Consider the following 16,622-nt stretch of genomic DNA (forward strand, 5'->3'; position numbering starts at 1 on the left):
AAACTTTATAGTGAGAATGTTTTTTAATTAAGTTTGATTTAGTTTCTTTGAAAAGAAAGAAAAATATAAGGTCAAAATGAAACCCTTGGCTTCATGGATGAAAGAAGTCCACTTGTCGTTATTATTAGTCCAGTGTGGGATTCTAAAACTTCAGTAACATAATTATAATATTATTTGCTGCAATTGTGAATAAAAAAGCAAATTTCAGGCATAAAACAGTGAGTCGGTGACACTGGTGTTACTGAACCTTTTCTAAAACATTCTTCTCTGGAACTACAACAAAAATTATGCACATCCTGCTTCCATTGTAGTCATGAAAATAGCAGCTGGCCACCTAGGTCAATGTTCCATGTTTGTTTCAGTTAAGTGTTTATGACAAAAATGACCTACTGTCATGGTCTGGGTGTGTGGCTGTAAAATTCCATTGAAGGTCTGGACCTCCCTGGTATCCACCCATGGGCAGGGCCTACAGCCCCCCTCACCTGAAGCTGATTGAGGCAATCAGGTTGGAGATTTAAGCTGCTTGCTGACACTGCTTCCTTGCCAGTTCGTCAACTACCCTATTTACTCCAGGAAAACTCCATCATACTGAACCACTCATCTTGGAAATCTGGTTAACCCGCCAGCTCTCGGAATCATCTCCTTGCCTCACCTGCCTGCCCTCCTGCCCTTACACCACCTCGGGACCTTCACCACTCAGGACAGCTGCCACACGCCACCTAACCCACCTGGACCGCACCACCTCTCCCTCAACGCTTCCATCTCCCACCTGCACATACTTACCTAATCACCAGCAGCTGCCGTTGCTTTCTTGGACCTGTCCCCTTGCTTGTCCCTCTCCCCTGGCCAAGACCCTCATGCCCCACATATCAAGCCTTAAATCAAGTACTAACGTGAACGTCATTTTGGTGTTAGTTAATAAACCTTTGTTAAACCCTTTACTCCGCCTTCCTGCACGTGGGTTTGATTTTTGGTGCTCAGCCTCCGGTCGTTTTGTGACACCTACTATCCAAAGGCTCTATCTATCTATCTATCTATCTATCTGATAGATCACCAAATCGCATCAATATCACACAGTGCTTTATACTGTAAGGTAAAGAGTCTAGAATAATATAGAGAAAACCGCAACAATCAAGTGACCTCTCATGAGCAAATATTTGGCAACAGGGGAAGGAAAAACTACCTACCTTAACAGGAAGAAACTAGAGGACCAGGCTCAGGGAGGGGGAGGTATTTGTCACAACCTATAAGGGGTGAGGAGAGGGAATCAGGTCAAAAGATGAACTGTTGAAAATTAAACTGTATTGTTTCTTTGTACAGGTGTTATCGGACCATCTGTATTTGAATTATGTAGACATTAAACTGAGTGAGAGCAGTGCCCTTAGAATTCATGGTTTAAGACTAACATCAGAGAATTAATCTAAATTTACTACTTAATTAAGGCAAAGGATTCTAATTCAACCTTCTGCTAGTTCCTGGCATCCATTCTAATCAGGTTATCTGAATACCTAACACACATATAAATGACACACAGACAAGCACCTGCTGAGAATCACACATATGTACTTCTGACAAATAGAATAAGTGATTGGCACTGATACGTAGAACTCGTGTACTGTATGGAGAAAAATACAAACTGTTTTGGTGATAAACGGTGAGACTATGAAAATTACTGGTGAGATCAATCCTGAGTCCAGCAGCCAGCACTGGAGATCAATAATAATTTATTGGTTACTTTCTTGCTTTTATTTTTTTTTATTCTGTGCTTTTCAGTCTGCAGAGGTGGACAGAAGACAGGATTAAGAAAGTGTTTGTGTGGCCTTGGAAGTTGATTAAAAACAGGTGCTGTGACAATCACATCAAAGTGATGGAAGCCGTATGAGAGTGTGTGTGTGTGTATGTGTGTGTGTGTGTGTGTGTTTCAATGGCTATTGATTGTTGATCATAATTCTCTAGGTGCAGTCCAGGACTCTCCATCACAACAATTCACTGGAGTCTGCATTGACTTATGGGTTGCAAACTTCTGTCAGCACCAACATGCACTGAATAACAGAACAGAGGGAGCTGATAGATGGATATCGGGAAGGACTCAGAAAGAGGAGTGAAGGAAAGCAGGAAATCCATTCAATAGAAGTTAATTTCAATCTCCAGCAGATTCCACCAGTAACCCAGTATAAACTGAAACATTGCTCCATCACTGCGAGAGACCCATGGCTTGTTTTGCTTCCACTACCAGCCCTCGCCCTCTTCATTTCCCTTGCATTGTAGCGCCCTCCACTGACCATTTTCCAAACTGCGGGGATGAAACAGCAGAATTTAGAGCCTCCCCACTGACAGCGGTTCATTTTTTCTACAACGAATCAAACCACGAATGTAGTGAGGCGTCTCCATGGTGTTGCTAAGGAAACGCAAAGGCATTATTACACACATTATCAATCCAACAACCAGAACCCCTAAGGCGGTTCACAGACACTACAGCAGGTTTTTTACTGGGACTATGGAGAAGGGAAAAGGGAGGAAAGGAAGGGAGTCACGAAGAGGTTCATGTCAGAGTCCATGACTGACTACAACAAAAGAAGAGAGAAGAAGACCCACAGAAAAGACCAGTAGTTAATGAAGACTGACAAAGGACTGTGGGAAAGACAGTTGGATGGAGCATTAGACAGATATTAAGATGGAAGATGAAAATAAGACAGAAATGGCAAAAAAAAGAAAATCAAACAACCAGATGGAAGATAGACAGTCCAACAGACAGCAAACAGTGAAAGACAGGCAGATGAACAGACAGGCCAACAAACACATAGATGGACAGGCAAGCTGACAAACAGGAGAACTAAGAGGACAAAATGACTCCATAACCCATAAAGTATTTTTCCATGGTAAACATACATACAATCCACTGGCCACCTGGTTGGATTTAACTGTGTACTGGTTATCAGGAGAAGACACACACATGCACAATTACACACACACACACAGACACAGCTTCTGTTTTCTCAAGTTAAACTATAACCCATCACACATTGTCTTCCAAGCTCCTTCTGCACAGACCAAACTTCATATTGTTTGTACGCACTTCAGTGTGTGTGTGTGTTGTGTGTGTGCTCGTTTCAAGTGTCTGAGTACAGTATGTGTGTGATGAATCCAGTATTTAGGACTGTGTGATTGGAGGAATATATAACAAAAGGTCAAGCTGTCAGAAAAACAGCCAAGCTCACAGAGCCCACAGCACTGCGGAATACCAAAGATCCTGCACTGCCATCACGGATTCTCTGCATGTGTGTATGGACCAATGCTGGTTTACTATACTGGATGTGCTCTAATGTGTGTGCAAGGCAAAGAAAGATGGCACGCATTTTTCCTTTTTCCTTCACACTCACACGTACAAATTACACACACACTCATTGCATCGCTGCATGATTCTTTTACCATCCATTCCTTTTGCTGTGTGTGTTTACTCTAACTGTGAGCAAATCGATTAACATGCTCCACATGTAAACGGATGGATAGTGAGGGAGAGAGGAGATGAAAGCAGAGAGGATTAGTTAACACAGCAACTCCTGATAAATGCATAGACCCCTTATTATTCCCTTAATGAAAAAGGATGATTCTCTTCATTGCCTCCCATCCGCTTCGTTCTTTTTCTCTGCCCTCACTGTCTCCCTGACCTGATAAAAGTTTCAGTCCACCTCCTTTCCTTCCTGCTTTTATTTCCCTCCTCCTTTGTTTCTCCTGTGGCTTATCCCAATCTTCTTCACACAGCCTAAATTCTCTCTTCCTGCCCTCCAATCGTATTCTCATTGTTTCATATATCTTTTTCTTTTGCCAGTTTTATTGTTCCCTCTTTTCATATCTCATCCTTTTCCCCCACTTCCTTTCCTCTCCTCTTCTCTTCATTACTTCTGCCACCCTCCCACAGCATTCCCTTCCCTCCTCCCAACCTCCATGTCACAGGGTATCATGGTTAATTAGGCAGTAGTGGATTTGGACTCTCATTAGCGTTTCAACAGGAGCGAGGAATGCCTTCGTTCTTATTCTGCCAGTGTACGCCCCCAGCCCCACCCCACCCCTCTACCTCCGCTTTTCCTTCTGCTTCTCTTTCACCATCGTCTTCCTCTCTCCTTCCCTTTTTTCTCTTCCCTCTCTGAAGACAGGATAAGCTGGCCCTGAATTGGTTGTCCTGAACTTTAACTTGTTCCCTTTTTGCTTTGATGAAAAGTTGGGCTTTTTTTTCCCTACCAAGGAAGAAGGGACATGTGCCAGTTTGTGCTTGTGCTTGATAAACTGCCAAAAATAAGGAGGAAAAAAAGAGAAATGGAAAGTGTCACTTTGAAGTGGGACCTACATTGTCATTTTCGGAGGCTTTATATATTGCAATAACATGTGGCGTCATAAATAAATTGTCCTTGTTGGGCATTCTTGTTGTATAAACTTGCTTTTACTGCAAAGTTTCACTTTGAAAATCGGTTAGCATTTGCACAAGTTAAAATCTGTCGTTCCAAAGCAGCAGGTAACCTGTCGCTAAATTTTACCTCTTTGCACTCTTTTGAAAGTATTCGTGCTCTGTTTTCCACCATTTTGTTTCCAGTTTGTATTTTGTGCTGCTGAGCTTGTAAATGGCCTCTCCCAGTGAGACTGCACCTGCATTAGTCAACCCGATAATTGTGATTAATTATAGTAACACGCACGAATGTGCTTGCACGTAGGCGCACACACACACACACACACAAACAGCTCATTGCTACAAGGTACCTTTGTCCTCTGTCTCTTGCAATTGCACAGCACAGGCATTCAAAAACAGGATACACTAAATGCTTTGGATTTTGATTTTTTTTTCCAGTACAAAAAATATCTTTGTACATATACGGAACCTGGCACATTATCTTGCCAATTGTGCTGGAGCAGGATTTTTGTTTTCTAGCCAGTGAAGAGGTGGGTTCATTTTTTTCCAGTTTTATACCCTTGCCCCTCCCCCAAAGGACTGCTATTTTACCACTTGCATTGTGTAACTTTTTTCTTGCTGCACTGCGATATTTACAATCCCTCTGTCATTATGTTACAAATGGGCATATACTAAGCCATTCTGCAGCAGAAATGTATGCAACTATGTGACAGGTGAGCATGAATTATACGATCGATGGAGGAATGCACACACCCTCAGAGACTGCCGTGTAATAGCTGAATGTGAGGGAGCAAATAGAAATTGCTCAATCCAAGCTGATCTTCGTGATGTATTGAGTAATAAATTGCACATTCACTTTTTTAAAAAACATATTCACAAACACAGTCGCAAAGGGAGTTTCTTTTGTCTTAAGCATTGTGGGCGAAGCATTTTTGCATTTCATTTGATACGAGTGACGCTGGGTAACGGTAAACAGAAGTCTTACAGACACGGTTTTGGCAAAGTGGCATGCTGTCGGAGATTTGAGACACTTCAAGGTTGAGAAAACTGTAAATGCCACAGATTCAGGAATGGCAGACAGGTCTTATACTTTTTGCTCTCAAAAGAACAGCCATCAGTTCATCAGTCTGGACTATCGTGCATCAAATGTCACAATGGCTCTTTTTTTCCTGAGGAGTTTCAAGTTTGAAATTTATATTTCAACTGATCTTAGTCTTGCTACTTAATAAGGCCTCAAACACAACAGTTGCACAAGTCATTGAAAGAACAGTTTGGGCTCTTAGTAAATTCTTTCATTTTCTTCTTTTGCCAAGACCTAGATGAGAACACAGATGCCAGTCTCATGTCTGTATGGTTAATATGAAAGTACCGCTAGAAGTGTTTTTGATGTTTTTTAAGCCCGTTTTGCATGGATTAATTAAATGAGATATAACTGTGACATTTCTACTGTAGCTACAGGCATGAGAGTGGTATCAGTTTTCTCATCTAATTAGCATGAACAATTTGCTATGTGCAGTTCAGCAGCTCATGCACACACTAAGATTGTTCCACACCTGAGATGGTCTTCCAGTGAACTGATGAGGTCAGAGACACAAAGGGGAACAGTGTAGGCTAACTGTCTAACTTGGCACATCTCTAAACAGAGAGAACGAAAGAGAGAGATGGTGATAGCCTCACTGCAGTATGTTGGATCTGGGCTGAATGCCAGGTGAGCTCTCTCACATGTGACTCTGCAGCGTTAACTTCAGCTGCCCAGCAGGACCTTGGCAACCCTGTGTGCGTGTGAGTGTGTGTCTGTGTGTGAACTGACTGTGTATGCATCTGTGAGCCTACATGTTTTTGTGTCATATAGTACAGTGGCTGCAGGCCAGTGGCCCTGTGCACATCACAGACAACATTTCATTGCCAGGATTTTGGAGGTAATCAATTGCCGTTGAAACAGCACTACTTGCAAAACCACAACGGCTACTGTGGCCTGTGCTCCATCTGTGCTCGTCGTCTCTGCCTTGCTATTAAATTCAGCTGTAATATCCCTCAATCTTACATCCAGACTTTTAACTATGGCTTTTTCCTTCTCACACCATGACAAAAAAATAAATAAATCTTTGGATTTGCCTTGAGGAAGAGAATCTGTTAAACAATAATTTACAGTTTGAATTCACAGCAATAATAAAGATTACCCTATCTACCAACTCTGCCAAAGGGACCCAGATCAAGGCAGTGTACCCTTTTACGGAGGCACTGAACTGAAACTCTTAAATTACATGTATAATGTTGGGTCAGGAAAGATATGCGAAAAGCCAATTTTCATCTGCTGCCTGCAAATTGGTTAACAAAGTAATCTTGATCTTAATTTTCATCTGTGCTGTACTTCCTTTTTCATTATTTTCTTTCCCCATTTCCCTTACTCGAACTTCAATTTCCTCAATTAGCCTTTCACTTCTACTCTAGCGCGTTCCCGTCGCGGTCACTTTTCTGTGCGTCAGATCTCTGTTTCCTGCCATATCAATTCTTCTTTCCTCTTCTCCCTCATGCCTCTGCATCATTACAGACCTTCACACCCTATTGTACTCCTGCTAAATCCACTGCTCATTTTCTAAGCTATTAATATTATCGAAAACTTTTTTTTTGGCAAGCTTAGCTGATTGTTTGTGTGTGTGTGTGTGTGTGTACGTGTGTATGTGTGTGTGTACGTGTTTGGTCAAGAAGGCAGCTCATATTTCCACTCATGTCAGGTGATTCTGGTGCAGACAGGCCAGGGTCACACTGGCTGTAAACCTAATAACACACAACTCACATCATTCATTGGCAATGTGAACACATATACACACATATAAATTGATTGATATATGTGTAGGTGTATGCCAGATTTATATGTCTCACTAAATGCAAACATGTGATGTTAGTGTATGTGGTCCGAGCTTCTGCTAAGGAAAAATGTGTGATTGTAGAAGGTTGGTGGCACAGTGACTGACCAGTACCAGCCTGGATATGCCAGTGCTAGTGAGGCTCATGCTTATTCTCTGCACAGGGCAGTTTATCAGAACAAACAGTTCCATTTAATAAATGGTTTTATTAAAGAGTACCGAAAATGCTGTCTGAAAGAACAAGCTTCCCAAATGCTAAAGTTCACAAACATTTGCTAATTGTCACTTAGTGAGATAATTACCTCTGTAACAAGCCGGACAATGACTTCACACATTTTATTTAAAAGGCATATTTGTACTAATAGCTCCTATCTCATAATTCTCAATGAACTTTTACTCTTTTAACCAAAGAATTTATTTGTTATTTTTCGACTTCACTGTCAGAGTCATGGATCAAGGTTAAAGAGTGAATCCTACAAAAAATGAAATAAAATAAGATTCTCACACAGGGGCTGGATCTAGCCTGTGCTGATTTGACTGAGCTGTTAAAAAAATAAGCAAGACAAAGAACAGACGCTAGAACAGCTGACTAGTAAATCACTAGTTGCTGGTTTGAGCCCCTGTTCAGGTGCAAGAATTTCTGCGATGACTGTATTTACATGATCCATGACAAAAAGCAATCATAATGAACCTAATTTAAAAGTGATGCATGAGTATATATATTTTTTCTTTTACAAACAGTAGGACCATGTGCACTGCATACTGGCTTATTTTGAGTTCTGTGCATGATCTTAGAGTCACAGCAGTCTGTTGCTTCTGACCTCTGTGTTTATACCTCTGATCGTGTTAAGAGGTTGTGCTGTGGGAGCCCGTAGGCCATATTCAGCCTCAGATACAGACAATAAAAAGAGGGAAATAGCCTTCTGGTCAAAATAACAACAACAACACTGAAGTGCCTAAAAACCAGCAATACCTGTGGTTTCAAAAGTACTTCACGTGTTATTGACGGCTGAAGGAAAATGGCTTACTATAAACACTTCTTAAATGTATTTTGCAAATCTTGTCAGTTACAAGTCATTAGCCAATGAGCTAGTGGTTTTATAGTTAGATTCACCCCTTCTCACCAGAGCCTGTTTCTTGCTACCAAAATGCCATCAACTGAAACCTTCATTTTGAGGCTTCAAATCGAGACTTCATAAACAAACAGGTAATGTCATGGTAGCTACATCCATCTTTTATACTTTCTATGAGTCCACATTAGAAAAGATACTTGCATATTCTGCGCTGCCTTTTTCATAGGCTAAAAGAAATAAGAAAAAAAACATCTTGTATCCATAGCTAGATCTCGCCTAGTTCCACGAACTTAGAAATCAACTGAAACTTAAATGCTTCAAAGGCACAGTTTTGAATTTTAAGTCTTGCAAGTTTGCAAAAAACAAGGGGAAACCCAGTGTGTGTGCAGTATATTGAGTGACTGTACAATATGTGGGATGCATGCTCACCTTTCTCTTTTGGATGACTTTCAAAGATTTTGCCAGTTTGCAATAGGAGTTTGGCTCAGCTTCTGCTGGCAAGAGAGGCAGAAAAATACTAGAAGCTATAGAGGAGGAAAGAGTGCTTAAATCAGCTCTGTGCAGTACTTGCACCATCATTCACAGCTCCCCTTTTCTAAATCAATTTCTTATTCTTTGGTTATGAGTAAAATACTATAGCCACGCAACACCTACCCATGAATTTACACTGAATATATGAAATATGCACCGAGATAAAAAGAAAATGTGACCACAGTTTTTTTGATCCATTCAAACTTGTGACAGTATGTGCTCTTGGTCCATGACCTCAAAACGTAGAGCTTCTTCACAACGCATGTGTGTACGTGTGTGTTTTTCTTTTGTTTAAACTTGGTATTCTAAGCTGTAGTTGTTACAGTCAGATTTATCAAATAAGTCAAAGGGAGCTCAAGAGGCATACTGAACAGTCTGAACTTCCTTTGACTCCCTTCAACTACTGTAAAGGCAAAAAGTAACAACTGATATTAATCTGCCCATCCAGTCGATGATGGAAGAGGGCTGAGCTCCTCTCGGAATATCACAGGCTCATTTACAAAAGAGCTAGAGGAAGACAAGAAGACGGGGCATGGGATAAATTGTCTGGCATCTGTCCAAGGATGTTTATGTTAATTCAGAGTGGCCCAGCAGCAGGGGGCTCCCGGTGAGTGTGTTGTTAATGAAATGGAATTGAAAGAAAGCCTTATTAATGATCTGTAATCTTCTAAGGGTGATTTCTTTATAAATGAGAGTAATCCTGAGATTTTTTCCATTAGTAAGGACAATTTAAAAGGAACACAGTGCAGCTTTGAACGCTGTCTTGATGAAAAATTGTTAGCAAAAGGAAAAAAGAAGAATAAAAAGCAAAGGCTTGTTGCCTCGCAGATACTGAGCGCAAATTCAATACGGATGCCTCATGCATTTAATGTCAGCATCACTGCAAATACCTTTTGAGATCTGCGATTTTTGAAACATCAAAACATCAAAAAGTGAATCTCGAAGCTACAGTTGGAGGCCTGCCTGATCTCCCAGGGACTGACTTTAATCTTTACACCGTCTGTTTATACCAAAGTTGGCTTGAGCCAAAAACATCCCTACAATATTCTGTTCTTTTTGAAGACCTCAGGCTTGAGCACCGTTTTCTGCAGCAATCCTTGAAATCGTACATTATTTTACAAGCTTACTACTGACCATACATTAAAGATAAGGTCATGCACTCAAAAGTACAACAAAATACTCACACATCAATGGACAGGCAGGCGCATGAACACACGTTTACATCTATGCATGCACACAAAGACACACACGCCAAACTTCTCAGCTCTTTTGACCGCAGGATTTCCGTAGAAACAAAGTATTGATTGAGCGGGTTGCAGAGACCTTTGAAACGTAGCTGAATTGTGTCTCTGATAATAGGATCTCTTCAAGTTCCACTCCAATAGAATGGCTTCCAGCAGCTTTCTGCATGGCTCCTTTACACTTTATGCTACTTTTGTCTCTCCAAATGATCTGCTAGGCCTTGGGGAAAACTGAGCAAGCCCCACTGTGCTGCTGTAGACTTGGATCATGATGAGACAATAATGACTTTCTTTACACTACAGTATGTCATCAGAATTATCTGGGATTGGGTTAAACGCAGCATGTTCACATCCTGGGGCATAGTATGATGTCATGATGCCACCCATGTCTCCCTGTTATACACAAGTACCTTGGCTTCAGTGCCTTAACACACCAGCTGCAGCATTACTGGCTGACCTCCATGATCATGCTGAAAAAAAAGTTTGGGAAAAAATCCTTAACCTATTAAGTTGACTATCACATTAATATTTCAAGTTTGGTGCTTAAGTCTTAAGTCTCTTAACCTCCTAGGACCTGCCGTCCACATATGTGGACATCACATTTTGGGTTATTTAGACCAAAATACTAAATTTTGCTCAACAATGGCCTGATATCCACTTACAAGGACATTACACTGCTACTGTTCTATCGAAATTTAAAACAAATATCCTCATATGTGGCTCTCATTTTTCTTAGAAACAAAAATCAGGTAAAAAAAAATCTGGTAATTCTTTGTTTTTACATTCATCAGGTCCCAATGTGACCAACCCATATGGAAAAGATATATATATAAATCTTATAAAGTTTTTATCTGTCTTGTATGAAACTTGTATGAAAAGCATACAAGAGTGAAAACACATATAAGATCCCTTGAAAAATTATATAATGAAACTTGTATGTTTTGTATACTTACTAAAAAAATATATGAAAGTAATGAGAAAGTGGCCACTTTCATGAGTAAATCATATATGTTTTTTACTATTTCTTTTCCATATGGGAATTATCAAAGAGAAATTAAAAATGCATGCCATGGAAGAGTTTGGGTCTTAGGAGGTTAAATCTCACAATAGCTGGTTTACTTTAGTGGTATTATTATCAGATTGTCATAGAGCTGGCAAAATACCGACTTTCATCTCTTAAGTAGAAGTAGATAGTTGTGTTAAAAAGTCCCCGGTACAAAATTGAAGAACTGAATCTTTGCTCAAGTGAAAATGAAAAAGTGAAATGTACTTGAAATATATATTTTACAATTTTTCACATTTTACTATGTTACTCTGAAATGTACTCAACGTACAAAAAAATCTTGTTGAAGAACATGTCAGTCAGGCTTTTTGTTTTCCAAGCCAACCTCATGTCATATTAATATAGTAATAAAATAATATTAAAAGAAGATGAATGAACTCATCTTGGAAATAGAAAAATGTCTTTATTTTCTGTTGCCTATATTTTAAATGTGGGACTTTGCTTCCACACCCAAAGAGGACACTAAGTATAGTCAGGGGTTAAAGTAGGAATCAGGGGAACCTGAAGATCTGGTATAGTGGTGCAGCATAGGTCACTTAAGTCACAATAACTGTATTGTGAGTTCCAATAGATTTTGTCTACAGGCTGTGATCAACTGACTGTGCTGCTGGTGTTTGTGGATTTAGCCATATGAATTTAACAAGATAAAAGCAGATGTTACATGAGCTATCACGTCTGATCTCCCACCCCTAGACAGTATAAAGCTAGTATAAAAGGTGGAACACAGTGAGGGAATCTAATCAGCATCATCAGCTTAAATTTAATTTGATGTCTGTTATGTAAACTAACTCTGATAATGAACACCACAGCTGTTCTACACCAGTCGAACATATTGCATTTCTGTTACCTTCATCACAATACTGCAAACTAACCAATGTAGCTGCACTAGATGCAACCTTTGAGAAACACAATGTTAGTATGCTACTATAGTTTTGAAGCATCTTTCACAATGAGAAAAACAAAAAACTTCAGAAATACAGATCCAAGAAAAATATATTGTATATAAGCTTTAAATTTTCTATTTGTCTAATATTACTGAAGAGTCCTTACTTTTAACAATAATCTCTCTTCTTCCTCTCCTGTCCTGTCTTCCTCACATCTTTCTCCGTCTCTGAGTGAAGCTAGCTCACATTCTCGTCTCTCCTTGAGAGACCGCGCAGTCTGATATTTGTCGAGCTGTTAGAAAAGTTGCAAGTGGTATTACCTGCCACTTAAAGACATTACTTCCTTATTGCTCTCTCCTTTTCTGTAGCACTAGCTTGACGTGAAGCACAGGAGTGCAATTAATGAACACTTGCACCAAAAATACAATTCTGGATTCATCCAGCCCACTTTAACTCTTGAGCATAGTGTTATAAAGGATCCAGGAATTATAAGTTTTTTGTCTCTTTCATTTCTTTGTGTGCGATAAGCACTGCTGAATTGGTTTGATGTCCACTGGCTATGCAGTTACACAAAATAATCAATAACTCCCCTCAAATATGTTAAACCTAAAGGAATGGGTCTGTTTTAAAAATGTAAGGAGAAAAAAGTAGATGTATGTGTGTTGTAGAATGTATAGATAGTCTACTGATTGACTGATTACTTAAGTAGAGTAACAACGTATTTGTACTTTAACACTTGCACTTCTGAATTGGCATAATTTTTCTGATAATTTAAGTATACAATAAAATATAGCAATGGGTAGTGATAATAAAAGTTTATTTTTGTTACCATTCATTAATTACATAAATTGTCATACATGGACTGCTTTTTCTGTGAAATGCTTTATATAAACCATCATAGACATATTTTATATCTATGACGTTATGTATATAGCATCTATATAGACAATAGGCTGCAGTAAAAGACCAATACATGGGCTGTATAAATAAAGCAAAAAAGCAAGGTTTCAACTGCTTTAATAAAAGAATTTCCCCAAATTGAGATATATGCAACATATAGTATTTAATTTTAAAAAGGTATCATTGTGTTGTTGAACCTCCAAGTACATTTAATCTGTCACTTTTTAAAAAGACTTTATGTCCATTGCTTAACTTTAATACAAGGTATGACACTTCAGAAAAGAATATGTCTTGTACCTGTACCTATCTCTTTATTTATAACCTTATGTGATCTTTGTTTCAAGTATTCGCTAGCTGCGAAAATTAAGTAACTCAGTACAATCAATTTTTCTTGCATTGACTTTAGAGCCGTTCGGGTTTCCTTAAACCTGCCTCATATTCTGCATTTGAGTGGTCTTTAACTGAACTGATCATTATTGAAATACATTCCTCTGTGAGATATATGAGATGTTGCACATCATTACAAATTTGAAAATTAAATTTAAAAATGTATTTTTTTCATACAATGTTGTATGTTCATAATATATCAAAAGAATCTAGTCTTAAATCTATTCTCCAATTAGCACTGTCAAGCATAAGAAGTAAAGATGGAGTCTCTGACCTTCATGCATGCACATGTCACACATCATGGCCCAGTTTTTTCCGGGGCGGTCATCTGGGAACATTTCCAGAGTGCTTTTTCATTTGCATGTTCTTCTTGTCCTAGCACCCTCCCATTCCCTCTTTATATATATTGCAAATTATTTACCAAACACCGCATTGAGACAGCATGATGTGTTTATTCACTCAAAATGATTTCCCTGGACACCACTGAGGGACCATGCTAAGTTAATTGAACCTGGGCTTAATCCATGCCTTTCCCTTGTTCTGTTTCCCCCAGTCCCACAGTCTCTAGACAGTTCTGTACCGAGGTCCAGTGGGAAGCTGTAAGTTTAAGTGGTGTTAAATATTAACCGAGGAGAAGGTATTAATTCATATTTTACGGAAAGTCTTTTATTCCTCAGTGCTTCCAGTAAGGTCTCCTGTGGAAGCGAGTAGTGGAGTGAGAGGCATATACAGAGCAGAGAGAACATGTTGGATGAGAATGCAGGATTTATTTGCTGTTAGAGGCTTATAAATAACCCTCTAAAAGCAAATATTGAACAATTTGTTGATATAGATCAAACCAGAATTTAACCCCTCCTTGGCGAGCTTTGCCAGTGCTAACTGCATAAATACCATAAAGCCATCTTATCAGGTCATCTATAAGATCACTCTTTGAATTCAGATGATATATTTGTGACTTTTAGCTAGGTTTGTTGGATGCAGCTCCCATTATTGATATGAGAAACCAAAAGTGAACCATAGCCATATCCCATCCGCTTCAATAAACCTGTCTGTAGCATTGACAGTGATATATTAAATTACAATGAGACATATAATCCATCAACAGATAAAGTACCCAAAAGTTCTCTTAGCTCAGTACCAAGCAAGTAGTTGGTAGTTACCAAATACTGTTGGTAGTTAAGTACGTATATCATCTGACCTAAATTATATAATTCCCTTGGTGCAAATATTGTATTTGCACCTGTATTGCCAGGAGGATGCTGCTGGCATTATACATCTACAGCAATATTTGCCACAAAGACTGAGAAGAGCAACAAAGTCCACAACAGTAGGTAAAAAGATGTAAACTGTCATTGAGGAGACTACAGCTTTTTGTTTTGTTTTGTATTTATTTTTGCTGTAGGGAAATTTTTTAATTTAAATAAGTATTTTGTCTTGCTTATTGCATAATATTGTTTCTAATACACCATCTAAAATGGCTACTTCTTATAGGAAAGCTGGGTGTGTTGCACTATAGGGAGGTATCATGATACCTAACTATGAAAGTGATTCTGCCCAACCATCCATGTGTGTGGAACAGTATAAAAAACCTGCCGACATGCATGTTGTCACTTTTCTGAATAATGATTGCACATGACATGTTTACTCACACAATGTGTAAAATATAATAATATCTTACACATAATAAGTCAAGTTGATATATACAACAAATGTCACGTTTCATGACACCACATTCCTTGTTTGCTTCTGAAATTATAAATAATTTACGGTTTTATGCTAACATGTTCCTGCCAGTGATTATTCTGCTTCACAGAAATGTTGTTGTCTGCACTGGACTTGCAACTCACTTGTGTATGTGACTGTGGTGATACATGTCACTGGCATGTGCTGAAAAGTGGCACCTTTATTTGGCAGGAGTTCAGACATTGTCCGTTGGCAGATGGCATTGAGTAATCACTTTGGAAATTCTCTTGGTGTCTGTAGGTGTCTACAGGCATATGTGTCTTTTCAGCTTAAGAAGAAGAGATATGAAGGTATCACTGTGTACAATGAGATGGAATAAAAGGGGCTGGTATTGTTCAACCAATATAGTTGGCATGAGATCAAACTTGTCTCTAATATCATGAACAAAATAGTTTGAAAGTGACTAAAGTCATTACACAGTATAAAGACAGTGTACCTTTCATATATTCATATCTAAAAAACGATGTCCTTAAGATATAGAAGATGTATTCTAGCCCGTACTAAAGTCTCAGGGAATCTTCACCTATTTTCCATATTTGTACAAAAATATAAAGAAATGAGGGGTGTAAGACTTTTGCACAGTACTGTATATTTGGCATCCCCTAACCAAAACTGAGACAGATAAAAATAAGAAAAACTTCAGTGCTAAGTTTTTGGTGGCCTGAACTACTTAACAATGGTCAATGATTGTTGTAATTAATAAGAAATATGTTCTCACTTAATTCTGACAGGCTGTGTGAGGAATACTGAAATATGACTAAAATCCAAATCTGCATTTGTTTTCTTTTGTCTATTTGAATGTCTGAATGTGTGTATTACTGTGTTTGTGTGATTTTAGTGGGGTATGTTTGTGAGTCTTTTGTCATGATGGTCCCCTGATTGAACAGCTGTCACTACTGGCTGAGTGTGTGTACCAGCCAGATGGGGAACACAGGGGTCAGTGGCACTGACACATTGCCACAAGATGAGCTCATACACACACACACCCACACACACACCCACCCACACACACACACACACACACCAATCCACTGGGTTATAATTATAAATAATTATAATGAATTTATAATTATTATTATAAATAATAATTTATATTTAATTGTGTTGTGGTTTGCAGTGTTTTGTGTAGTTTCACTTTAAATTTGTTTAAAAGGAAAAAGCTAAAAATGTAAATAGTTAAAAGTTGAAATATAAATAGTTGGTTTTTGTATTTTATCATTTATTTATTACATATTATATGGAGTGAATAAATAAAAGTATTGTGGCGTGTTGGGGGAGCAGCGAGTTCTCTCCCATCATGCCTTGGGACATGTGCTGCTGTTTAGATGTTCTTGTTTTATTGTTTATGGTTACGTTACTTTTAACTGTTATCTTCAATGTTGTGTTTATACTACGGTACAAAGTCACTGACAGTTATTGTTTAATAGAAAGAATGCAGTACCATAAGTGAGTTCCATTATGCTGTTATTGACCCTTGGAGCACATTGTAGCATCAGTAAGTATTTAATAAAGAGCTCCCCCTATTAGCTTG

At 38.7% G+C, this 16,622-nt stretch overlaps 1 long non-coding RNA gene across 1 annotated transcript in view; it reads right to left on the reverse strand.

The window, feature by feature from the left end:
• Positions 1–1,221: 1,221 nt before the first annotated feature.
• The window catches only part of LOC102786964 (uncharacterized), an 85,341-nt gene continuing 69,940 nt past the window's right edge, over positions 1,222–16,622 (reverse strand). Inside the window, exon 4 of the long non-coding RNA XR_015719192.1 lies at positions 1,222–1,244. This is a non-coding gene — a long non-coding RNA (uncharacterized LOC102786964). The remainder of the gene's footprint in view (positions 1,245–16,622) is intronic.

The sequence above is a fragment of the Neolamprologus brichardi genome, chromosome 6 (genome assembly GCF_056152115.1).
Source record: "Neolamprologus brichardi isolate AB-2024 chromosome 6, ASM5615211v1, whole genome shotgun sequence".
NCBI classification, from domain to species: Eukaryota; Metazoa; Chordata; class Actinopteri; order Cichliformes; family Cichlidae; genus Neolamprologus; species Neolamprologus brichardi.